Source organism: Augochlora pura, chromosome 3 (genome assembly GCF_028453695.1).
Source record: "Augochlora pura isolate Apur16 chromosome 3, APUR_v2.2.1, whole genome shotgun sequence".
NCBI classification, from domain to species: Eukaryota; Metazoa; Arthropoda; class Insecta; order Hymenoptera; family Halictidae; genus Augochlora; species Augochlora pura.
In genome coordinates, this window is record NC_135774.1 from 8,762,891 (window position 1) to 8,776,043 (window position 13,153).

The window sequence follows — 13,153 nt, forward strand, 5'->3', positions numbered from 1 at the left end:
ATTCCTGTCCGGATTACAATTCCATTGCGAACGACTCCCTTAACTTATCATAAAAATACAGTTTCTATCCAATCTCGTACTATCTTATGTCACACATCTATTACATAAATCCTCGAATTGCGGTGACAGGGTCATCTTGACCCAATTTATATAAATCTCCAATTATTAAATTTTCTGCAATTGAATTACGTAAATTGTTATTACATTAGGAACAGAAGACAAAAGATATCTTGGAAGGTGTATTTTGAAAAATTGATAAATAAAGCTGAAAATAATTATGAACATCGACAATTGTATAATTCTGATGAATTAATTCATAAGCTAATTAATAAAAAGATTAATTAAGACGATTAAAATCTGGTTAATTTCTAATTTACTGACATGCTTAATTCTTTAATTTGCGATTACTTAGATTATAAACATACAGCCATAAGTTATTCATTCAACATATATCTTACTTACTGCAAATATTACAAAACACGTTAAAAATCATACTCGACGTCTCATTGTTACCATCATAAATTAATATAAAAAGCTGCTTTCAGTAATCTGTAAATTCAATATTAAATGCACATTTATTCTCAATTCGAGAATTCAATCCAAAATAATCCCAATACATAATTGAAAACTATAACATTTCGTCAGCGAATCGACCTGCAAAACCACTGTCACATCTCGCTAAATGTAACGCGAAAACGCGCGGAAAGTATCCGTCACATAATCCCGGGCATCGGAAACCGTGTCAAAGAAAGACAAACCGTGCAAGATCGCAAAGCTTCGAACTTTGCTTGGAACTCGCACCGTATACACACACACACACATAAACGCAGACAGGCTCTTCGACGACTGCACAGAGTTTCCTTAACCGAGCGAGCACGGAGCAGCAGCAGCAGCGGCAGCAGCAGCGTTCCCAAGAAAGAAATGCAAATAAAAGGGGAGCAGAAGAATATATCGCGGAACGTGCAGTTTATAAATCTTTCTACAGGTTCGGTCGCCTCTTGGTCTCGGATCCGCACACGTTCCATGCATTCTACGGTCTACATACCATCCGAAAGTGTATCGGCCGTAGAAAAGCGCGCGACACTTTCAATCCCTCTGAATGGCAGAGAGAGGAGAGAGAGAGAGAGTGCGCGCGGAGGGACCGCGTTCGGCGCATGCGACTCTTTCAGCAGCGTAATTTTCCTCCATCGAAATTTTTCCCTCAGCCCCGGCGATCCGATTTTCGTACTTCACCGCGTGCACACAGGCTGACCGTCCGTTCGAGCGAAGATCGAAGATGGAGCCCCTTTGTGCGGATCCCAAAGCCTCCAGCCGTTCTATCTCTTTTGCCTATCTTTCTGCCGCGTTGCTTCTTCCGCCAATCTTTCGCGGGAGTATCTTATTGCCGCACGCGGCGACGTAGACCGACGCCGGTGCCGTCGTCGGCGTCGGCGTCGGCGTCGGCGTCGCGCGGCGCCGTTCCCTCGGTTTATTTCACCGAATCAATTAAAAGGCCCGCGCGCCGGCTGGCTTATACGCTGACTCAAACCACTAGCCGGCCGCCTACGGCTGCTGAATATTCAAAGCCGAAGTTCTCGGCCGCGGGTAATTATAACGACATTACCGTTACTTGTCCTCCCGCCGCTGGGACGGGGAGCGCGCAGTTGATATCGGCGAATTAGCGCTCTACAGACCCCGGTAATATCTTCCAAAATATTAGACCCGGCGATGAGTTCGAGGACAACCCGGCCTCTGGACCAACCCGGCTCTCGCGAGACCCACTTGTTCCTTGATCGCGAGCGACGCAAGACCTAAGTGTCAATGGCAACAGGGACGCGACTATTTGTTAACGAGACTTGTCGGCGATATTCACACCGATTATTAGATACGTTGGTAATTAGGCTGCCGATTTTATTCATTTAAAGTAAAAGTGAATAGTTTTAATTTGAAATAGGAATGATAGGTTCAAAATTGGAATAAATATCTTATTGTTACTTTTATAAGCTAACATAAAAAAGCTGTTTTTAATGCTTCGTAAATTTAGTGTTAAATTGAAAATAATACAATGACAATTAAAAATTTTTTCATTCTCTTACCCATTATTTTCAATTTAACAGGTATATTATTTTTTAAACAGCTTTATTTTTTTTAAAATAGCAGCTTTTTTATATTGGTTTACAAAAGTAACAATAAGATATTTATTCCAATTTTGAACGGGCGTTGTTGTAATATTTGCCGGAAGGAATTCACATATTGAATAAATGACACATATAATTGTAAATTATTATAAATTAAAAATTTAGTGACACGATTTTTCGACGTGTACCGTGAACCTAGTATTATTAAAATTCTTAATTCAATTGAATTAAGTAAATAATTATTTTATAGAATTCTGAATAATGTCTTTATTCAGTTTCTATTTCTTTTGCAATTGAAAAATTCGCAGTCCATTAATTACATTGTTACAGAACACAGTCGGGGAATTTTGTGATTTCACAATCGAAATCAGAAAATTATAATTATAGAATCTGACAAAATCGATGGAAATGTTGATGATTAATTCTTGGATGACGGCCTCTTTTTACAAGTGTACTGTGGTCGATGTTTATAACTTCTCTGAGCTTCGTTCTGCAATTTTGCAAAACATTATTATTAGCTTTTATGTTATCCCTAATATAACATTAATTTGTCTTGATTAATTGTCGAAAATTAAGTAATTGGTACAGAAATTATATTTTTACATAATAATCTGTTTTCAACGTGTAAAATATTTATCTATCATCTAATGTCTGACAAACGCTTTCATTTTTATATTATTTTGAAACACTGTGATTCCAAATATGTAATTATTGCTAATAGTTATTAATCGTTAATTTATACATCAAAAATTTTAAATCTTTTGTATATGTATTTCGTATTTATTTTTCAAAGTTGACTTGTATTTTAACATTTCGTCAAAAAGAATTAACTTTAACAAAAACATAATTATTCAGATTAGAAACATTTTCAAAGTTGCTTTCATCGTTGTGAATTTTCTCTTTTTGAATATTAAGTTTTCTCTTTTTCAAATATTAGGAGAATGAAAAGAAAAGGTTACGGTACCAGTTACTGTGTTGTTATAATCTACAAAGATTAGTTACTGTGCCTCCCTCCATGAATGCTTTGCATCAGTTACTGTGTTTCCTTCTTGAACACTGTGCTTCATTTACTGTGCTTTATTTACTGTGCTCCCTTCTTGAATAATGAACCTCGAAACTATGCAGAATAAATATTAAATATTTAACATGCTTTACCAAACTTTAATTCCTGCAAATAAATGTAATTTCATAATAAATGTTATCCAAAAGTTTACTTTCAGATCTAATATTTGCAATAACAATTAGACGTCATCTTCGAAATATTTCGTCGCATCCAACCAATAAATTTATCTTTGCAGCCACAGCCATTTTAACTCGAAATCAAAACTAGTTCTTCCGACACATAAAACATCCATTTCACACAATTAAGAGCATTTAATACATATGAAATTACACTTTTAACAATTCTTTAACTATAAACAAATTTCGTCGCATTAACCCTACAACGATCCTGCAACATTTCTAAATCGTCTACAACATATAAATAAATACTACAACATCGGTTTTCCTAACACATGCCGTACTTCACATTTTAAATCTTGAAAATGATAAACAATATCTTAATATCTAAGATTTTATTTCGAGTCTTTCTTAACTCCATGATGTCACTTACGTCAAAAAATTGTAAGGAGGTCGTTCTAGAGTTAAAATTATGCTGAAAAGCGATATAACAATTTTGAATGGCGCCTTAGAGTCCCCACTCGACTTCAAAGGGCCGCGAGAGTCTGCAAAGGGTTAAAGCATTAAGAAGTAAATAAAAAACTCCCGGACTTGTGAGCTCCGTTCTCGTTAGAAAGTGCACAATGCTTTCGTCCTAGAATCTCCAAGCAGCTTCGCAAAGCAACTCCTCGAAACCCCGGTCGAATAGCACGGTCGACTGGCCGCTGACCCAGAGAGAACGAAAGAGAGAGAGAGAGAGAGAGAATCCTCCTTCTCGTTCACGGTCACGTACGAATCGGGAAATCGTTCGAACAAACAAGTTCCCGGTTTCTGTATGCACGGGCAAAAAAAGAGATCGAATTAGAAGCAACGACGGCGGGCAGAGGGTAGCTCGTCAACGACCCGAAAACCCGGGTGTCATCTGTTGCTCGGTGTGCGCCCGCCAACAAGTGGTATAAGCCGAAATTTAAGGGGTCGGAGAAAACTCGGCTTCGCCCACTCTCTCGCGTTCCACCGTTTTCCCTCCCGCCCCTCCCTCCCCCCTCAGTCCGGGTCACCCTCCGGCCACCCCGGAACCCCTATGCCCACGCCGGCGACCTCCTTTCGAGCGGCACACCCACACACACACGCACACACACATACACAACGATCCACGGGAATGGGTCCTCACGCTTCCGGTCTTTAATTGTGTTCCGGAAAGAGAGCCGGGGCGAGATCCTTTCGGACTGGATATCCGGTCCGGTGTAATGACCCGCAAGGAGGAACACCGAAGAGAGAGAGAGAGAGAGAGAGAAAAAAAAGACGAGAGGATTCCCGAGGACGTCGATATCCTCGGCGTGCTGGCGTGTACCAGCCGTCTTCGTGGACCCGGCGCGTCGTCTCCTTGGAATCGTGATCAGCCGACACGGTTCACGGAGCACTCTTCCGCATAATGCGTTCACTGCTAGAGGGTTAACAAGGTATTTCCATTTTAAGCGTCATCATTTCTTCGCGATTTGTGGAACTCGTGGCGGGTGGGAGGGGGTGGGGCGAGCGACAAGGGGCAGGAAAGAACCGTCATTTCGACGGGATATTATTTCGAAACCCGCTGAGCAGGCCATGAATTTAACTGTAACTTAACACGTGTTCGTACGCGAGATGAAAATTCGTCGGTCCGCAAATAATCAACAATAGTTAAATAATTATTTAAATCCTGCGGATTCCTGAATTATAGTTTTGCGAATGTAAAGGTTTGTAATAATTGATTCTTGCTCTTTCAATTCTAGATAAATTGAATTCTAATTTTTGTTAAACAAAGATTATTTTAACCAAATATGATATTATTATAACTATTACTGAAAAATATATCACTTTTAATACGTTACTTTGTTTTATGTAGACTATATTATTTCTACACATTATAGATTATAGGTTATAGATTATCTCATTTCTGTAGTAAAAAAACCGGCATTTTGTGCGATGCAACAAATTTCTGTTAAAGTTTGTATTAACTGTGGACTTTCTTACATTGAAGTTGTTTAACAAGCTTTTAAATTACGAATTGTTTATTTTTCTGATTTAGATTAACTTTTATGTTAACGCGACAATTTTGTTGTAAAAGTTGTCGTATTTTATTGAACAATTCTGAGGGAACATTTATGTTTCGTAAAAGATCTTTTAAAGTGAAATATGAAGGTTTATGCTATTTTTTATGTTATTTGGGGTAACTAGGTCAACCATTGTGCTGTTTAAAGAGACGTTTGAAATTTTCTAGAAATAGTTCTTAGACTTTCATCGCAATTCTTAAAGCAGTTAAATTATATTTTGATGTCTTTTGTGTGAGTATAATTTTCTTTATAAATGAAATACGTAAAGGCTGCAAAATATTTAATAAAATATGTAAAAACGTTTTTTAGTTACTGTGCCCTTAAAAACATCAATTCTTACTAATCTAGTTACTGTGTGCCAATACCTCAACACTTACATTTAGTTACTCTGTGCTAATTTCTAAATAAATAATTGTATAACAAATATGAAATATGAAATATTCAAGAAACATAACATATTCTGTAAATAATTTATCATCATTTATTGTGATAGAATTCAATACTTAGGATGTTATACGAAGTGAACTGAGAAAGTAAGGTTAGGTATTGTCATGTGGTTTGCTATGAATTAAATTTATTTCCGTTACTGAATTTACTTTAAATAAAAAAATATAACTACGATATTGATTTTATTTAGCTTTCTTAAAATTACAATTATTCTAAATGTAAAGTCAATGGGAATCAGTTGAAAAGCAATACCGATAAAAACTCATCGAAAGTAATGAAATGGATAATAAATAAAAAAATTCCCTAATATAAAAATTAATCCCTAAATATGTTAATAATGTGTACTTGCGTTACAATTATGGATATTTGCTATCGTAAAGGTTATGGCAAGAGAATTATAGCACAAGACAAATCGTATTAAGTCTTATTACAATAAAAGATTTTTCATAAAATTTATCATTTTAAAAACATCATGTCTTTGGTCATTTTCAAAAATATTAGCTGATGACTCCAGAAATTGATTCTTCTTCCACATATTTCTATAGTTTTCGAATTTATACTTGCAAATTCGAAGACATAGTTTCTTCGAATTTCGTAGCAACGCATTTCGATTATCTTCATACAATACGTTCGAAGTCATGTAAATTTTCAGTTTCACTCACATCGAGTGTAATTTCGCTCTATTTTTGATTCATGGAACTCGGGCAGCGAGGAAAATAAAATTTTTCCTCATTTCTGTTCCCATTAAACTCTTCTATAAAAATGTAAATTTCTATAGAGCTCCGCACAGTCTGTCGGCAACTGCACGCGAAAGTATAAAAATGTTATATACTAGAAACGACATTTTTGCTGGATGTTGCAAGTCTTTTTTTCTTCTTCTCTTGAATCCCACGGTTTTCAAATATTTTTTCATTTTTGTTCGGAGGGGTGGCCACACCAATCCCGATCAAGAATGTTTACGATTTTTTGATTGCGTAGGACTGCGCCGGTCGTTATCGCGTGAGCTACGGAGAACGATGCGGTGTAGAAAAGCTGTCGTAGAACTATCATAACTTCGGATAGATTCAATATATCGAGGATAAAAAAATCCTGCAGATTCCTGAATTATGGTTCGGCAAATGTATGGGTTTGGTATTCTGACAAGTAAACAAATTTGTCTATTGTAATTTGATGTATTTATCTTTCTTTTCGGCGTTTATATTTTATTCAATTACTGAAGAGAAATGTTTTTGTATTATTAAGTAATATTAAATAAAAATTTTGTATTATTAAGTAATATTGAATATAAATTTTTTATTATAAAGTAATATTATAAACTCTACAAATTATTTATTATAATATATCATATCTATTTTTCTCTTCGACGTTTTTATTTTATTTAATTGCTGAAGAGAGATGGTTTTGCATTATTAAATAATATTAAATGTATTCAATTATTTGCAAGTCATACTATATGTATATAAGAAAAAATATAATACAGTGATAATATTATTGTAGTCGATACTTTTGCATGATAATTACTGTTTCTTTTTTACAGATTGCTATATTTATTTAAACTTTAGTTTAGACTCTACAAATAATTGTATCGGTTTATCGACAAACAAAATTTATTTTAGTACAAGCTCAATATGATAACCACTGAGTCAATATTAATTATTGTAGACAATAAACAAATGATGCTAAAACGAATTGATTGTATCAATATTTCTGTTTTAATTATTTTTTAATTATGTAGAATCCCGTAAATTTTTCATTATTTCTAATTTCATAGATTATCTCATTTGTTTTGATCTTAACTATAATATTTCAGTGAATTTATATACTTTTTCATTTAAAAAAGAACATAAATCACAAGAAACTTAAATAATCGAAATATGTAATTGTGGGAATATAAGAAGAATTTATAATATTGTTACATAACTTTCAACTGATCAAAGTGACTAAAAAAAGAACAATTCATTGCTATTTAATTTCTGTTTGTCAGAAACCTTTTAGATAATTTATACAAAAAGGATTATCGTAGACATTTACCACTTGCATCATCATGTTATGTTCAATATTCCACTAAAATCCAACATAAACAATTACTCATTAATCCTCATTTCTAAGTGAATATGCGCACCGTAAATTTGTTGATACTTAACTAAACTATTAAGTTCATCGTTAATAATAATTTAATCGTTGGTTAGGCAGCTACTCTAACTTGAACCGATTCGCCACGTCATTCGAAGAAAATTCGGATAAATAAATAAATGCTTCGGCAATCCGTTGCTTTAGCGCACATCGATTCATACTTAACGGAACGAGTCGGAAAACAGTTCGAAACGAAACCGGCGAGTTCGGTAAATGAATTGTTAATCGCGTCTAACAATCTGAATAATCCCGTCGCGAGCGAGCGCGCGCGCGCGCGTTAATGCGGATCGAAGAGAAATAATGGCCGCCTCTATCAATTTGCAGCTCGCGACGAAAATTTGTGCCGGCCAGGTACGGTCAAAAAAAAAATGGCGGCGTGTAATGCGATGAACGTCCGGTAATCGAGTCCGGTGATCAGGCACGAATCATCCGCGAAAAGGCTCGATCGATCCCGGTCGGTACGCGATCGCGCGCCGCGGCGGCGGCGGCGGCGTCTCGCGTGCAACATTCAACCGCGTTAATCATAACGTCACAAGCATCCATCCCGACAGACTGACAAAGCACGTACAGGCGCGTCCACGCGTGCTTAATGAATCCCCTTGTGCTCGATGTGTCCGGGCGAAACGCGCGGAAAACATACGGCAACGCGCCCGTACACGCGGAAAGAGACCCCGGCTGCCGCTGGCATCTACTCGTCGCTGCGGCTATGACACTTTATGGTGTCGCGAAATAGTTATTAGGCGAATTGTTCCCAGCGCACCAAAAACTGTTCTCCGCGCGCACCGTGCATTAACGCCCCCCCTCTTTTATGGTGTCGAAGCGGTGACTCGCGCTTCGTCGCTTCGACGCTCGGATGATGGAGCGTAGCGGTTGGTGGCTGGGTCTCTCGTGACCCGTATTGGCATATATACAAGGTTGTTAACCTTTTTAGGGATACTTCAAGGTACCGTTCAGTTTTCTTAAAATTATAGTTATTTTAAGTGTATAAATTATGATTATTCTAAAGAAAATGAAAATTAGTTGAAAAATGATTTATTACAGAATTCCTCGGCAATATGGAAAAGAACCTTATCAAATGAAATGAAATGTATGATAACTAAAAAAGGAAGAATTAAATAGATTGTTCCCTGTTATAAAAATTCATCCCTGATAAGGTTAAGAATCAGTTGAAAAATTATTTATGACAGAATCCCTCAACATTATGGAAAAAACCTCATCGAATGAAATGGATGATAACTAAAACAAAAACAATTCAATAGATTTTTCCTTATCATAAAAATTTATCCCTGAAGAGGTGAAGGGTAATTATTCTATTTTTCTTAAGTTAATTGTAATAATGTCGTGTTTGATGTTGTTTTATATTAACAAAATAAGGCCTGAAAATGGTGAAAGTGGTGAAATTTTCATTGGGAGTTATAATAGAGGTTTTTTTGACAGTTATTGAGAGAATACAGTTAGCACCCGTCGTCCACAGTGACAGTTATCGCTGGATGCATATACAGTGTTTTTTATACTTCATGGTGAAATTAGGTCAGGTAGATACTATGGTTAGAAATGTAACGATAATAAAGAATAACGAAATTGCGTGGGTGGTTTTGTTTTTGAGGAAATTAAATTGAAATATTAGTCGAGCATAAGCGTAACTAATTAACCTAATAATTTTCGGTCGTATGTCTACTTTTAACCACGAAAATTATTTAGATATTTCTTCTTATTTTTACATAAAATTTAAATATCTTATTGTGTAAAAGAATTGATAAATTTCATTTTTCTAACTTAATCTTTCATATTATATATTACTGTTTGTTCAATGAAAATTAATTTCAATTAGCATGATACCTATGTATAAACTTAATATAGTTTTAATAATCCGCAAAGGGACAATAATAATGTCAGGTATTACAAAAGCTGTATGGGAAACGCTATATGACACATGTAAGCATAAAGTAGAATATTTTTTAGGTTAATCATTCATAACCATTTAGTTGCGGCAATCTATTTTTAATATCAATTTTGTATATGTTTTATTAATTACATTCGACGCAGTTTCTCTCGACAAGTTGTTTTAGCATTATTCTAAGATGTGCGAAATTTATGAATATGTTGCATAAACATTCTAACCTAAAACGTAGGAGATGTTCTTTTTGTCGTAAAATGTAAAATTACCATCTTTTTTATGACGTGTATACACGTCATCCGCACCTAAGAGGTTAATGAGATTTCAAGGTCCTCGGTGGTCTCTTAAATGGAATGCTATTGTCTTCTTACAACAATGTTATAGTCGTTACTCGGACGACTGCAGAATGGTTCTCGGCACAAGGTTATTCAAGATTTATTCAAGACCATTGATCTATATAAAATACAATAGAACTCAAAATAACAAATTTATACATTTTCGTATTGCTTCGACCCTGTTGAAATTTTTATAATATCTACGATGTTATAGTATTTATAGTATTTATAGTATTTATGTATATACAGTATTTATTATAGTACAATATTTTATAGTATTTGTAATTTGTTTATGTCATTGTTATTCAAAACTAGAAAGTTTAAATTCTTAATTTAATTTATTTATATATTATGGCTTTGGATCCTTTAGTGTTCCATTTAGTAATCTAAAAATGTTCAAAAAATATTCAAAACAGTACAACTATTATATAACAATTATATTATATATTATTATATGCAGAATTTGAACAAAATCATCATATTAACATAATAGTTGCAAAGCGTTAGATTTAAAATCGGGAAATGTAAAGGAAAAGTTCAGTGTTATGCACAGTTATAAATAAATTTAAAAATAACTGTAATGAAAATTCTATTGAAACAATTGAATTGACCTAAAATAATTCTATTTATAAATATAAATAAATATTGCTTCGCAAATTCGTTTTATTTTCAACCAATGCATACTACTCAATTTCAGAATATGTTTTCAAGTGAATAAAAGGTAAAACAATTTTTTAAGTTAATGACAAAATAATTTTTAAGATTGTAGATGACAATAACTTTTCGACGAAGCAAATGTCAAAATAATTCTTAAATAAATATGTAAAATAGTAGTTTCATAAATAAATAGACAGCAACATAGTTTTTCAAACCAGCAAATTGCAAAATAGTATCTTAACTCAGTAAAAGCTTAGAAAATGATAATATATTAACAAAAAGTCGTTGACGTTGCTTGATAAACAATTGCATCACCTGAAAATTATTAATGCGCTTAAAAAAATCAGAATCGTCCAGTTTCTTATTAATTTTTAAATCGCGAAAGCGTTGCCGATTGCAGTGTAAATTACCTAATAATAACATCGAATATCTGTGTTTAGATGCATTTTTACTGTTCATTGGAAAACAAAAATCTCGCGAACTGCATATGTTCACTATAATGTATAGATCTTGCTGACTTTAAAAGCCTCACCATTTACTGTACCAACGTTGTCAACCGTGCGCTTTAAGTATGAAGTAAGTACTCGAGACTGTATTATGGACATATGTATGGTCTGGTAATTCGATACGCTTGCATAATGACCGCAACGTTACGCAACATTTCCGCTTAATGGGTTGCGCGTGAAATAAATACAATAAAAAATAAGAAAATCCTGCTCTCGTTACAGTTCGTTCACCTGATACAGTTTTTTGATCGATTCGGCCATTTTATTGAATCAGTGACAATCGAAGCCATTTAAAAAACCATTTTTCAAAACCATTTTATAATTGGAAATTCATTGTTTAATATATGTGGCTACAAATCCCCTAATAAACAGTGAATTTATTAACTAAACTGAACTGTAGCTTTGTCGCAAATGGATCCAGAGAAACAGTTGCACAGAAATATTTTACGTTATTTATTAAACAAGGTTTATTATTCTATAGAACGATTCTGGGCAACGATGTATTTGCAGAATGCAACTGCACTTTTCTTGTAAAAAGAACTGCATATTTTGGTGCAGGTAGATCGATTTGTCACTTATATTTATTTATATTTTACTATTTTATTTTTGTTGAGTTACAGTGCTAAAACAATTAACAATTAATCAATAATAAAACAACAGGTTTAAAACGTTAGGTTACAGTGCTAAAATAATTAATAATTAATTCATAATAAAATAATTAATGTCAGATGTACCATGTATAATTGTGTTGTAAAAATGTGTAATTAAAAAATGTGTAATATGAAACATCGTCGCATAAATCAACCGTCGGTTCACATTTTGCTGACAACGAGGTCATCAATATGGATTCTTCTCTACCCTAGAATTACGCGATGATTACAGAGTATTCTGTGTCCAACGATTTTTTACGTCGTTATAGCAAATTGAAATAAAAGTATGTCATTAGCACAGATCATGTCGAACGGTTACACTGGCTTGAGTAAACATTGTTAACAAGTAAATTAGAATCGCTAAGTTGGTAAGGTTTCGTCAGAAATTATTTAAGTAATACATTTATTTACGCGTTATTATCATATTTATTAAAATAATTCTATGCAGTCGCAATGTGTGAGCTGTTCAAAATTTGTCTAACAAATTGTTAGATCATTTCTTTCATTATTACCATTATATAACTATTTATTTTACTATTTGATCATTTGTATACTAACGACACTTTGATAGTTGCGATTAAATTGTAAACATTTATGCAAATTTCATGAATTAATTTACAAGGTAGAAATGATAAAAATCTTTAAAAGAGGAAAGTCATTTCCATTTATTTCATACAATTTTCCATATATTTTTGGCAGTTTTCATTTTGCACAACGATCGGCAGACTAATGTTATTTTAGCGTGCTTTGTAGTTTATAAGGTGCCGTAAATGCATAAACTTCCACAGCGTAGTTACGACTGCCGAAAATTACCGGGTATGGCTGCCACCTTCTGTTGACCGCAATTTAGTTTGCCAGAATAGTAATTGCCGCGTCTGTTGTAATGCAGTTATACTATGTGAACATTACTTGCAGCTATCGATCGTTAATTTCAGTAAATTTCAACGATAGAAAACATTTAGGCAGGCTTTGCCCGTGCAATTAAAGGAGATAGTATGCCGCGTGTAATCAGTGTAACGATCATTTTCGATAAAACACGGTTTGGAGAATTAATTCAGCAATATTTACCAAATTTATATTATTAATCGCGATGTTACTTTTAATTTTAGAAAATTCAATTAAATTTGTTCCGATTATTTTTGTTAAATAAACGACGTCTGTAACTT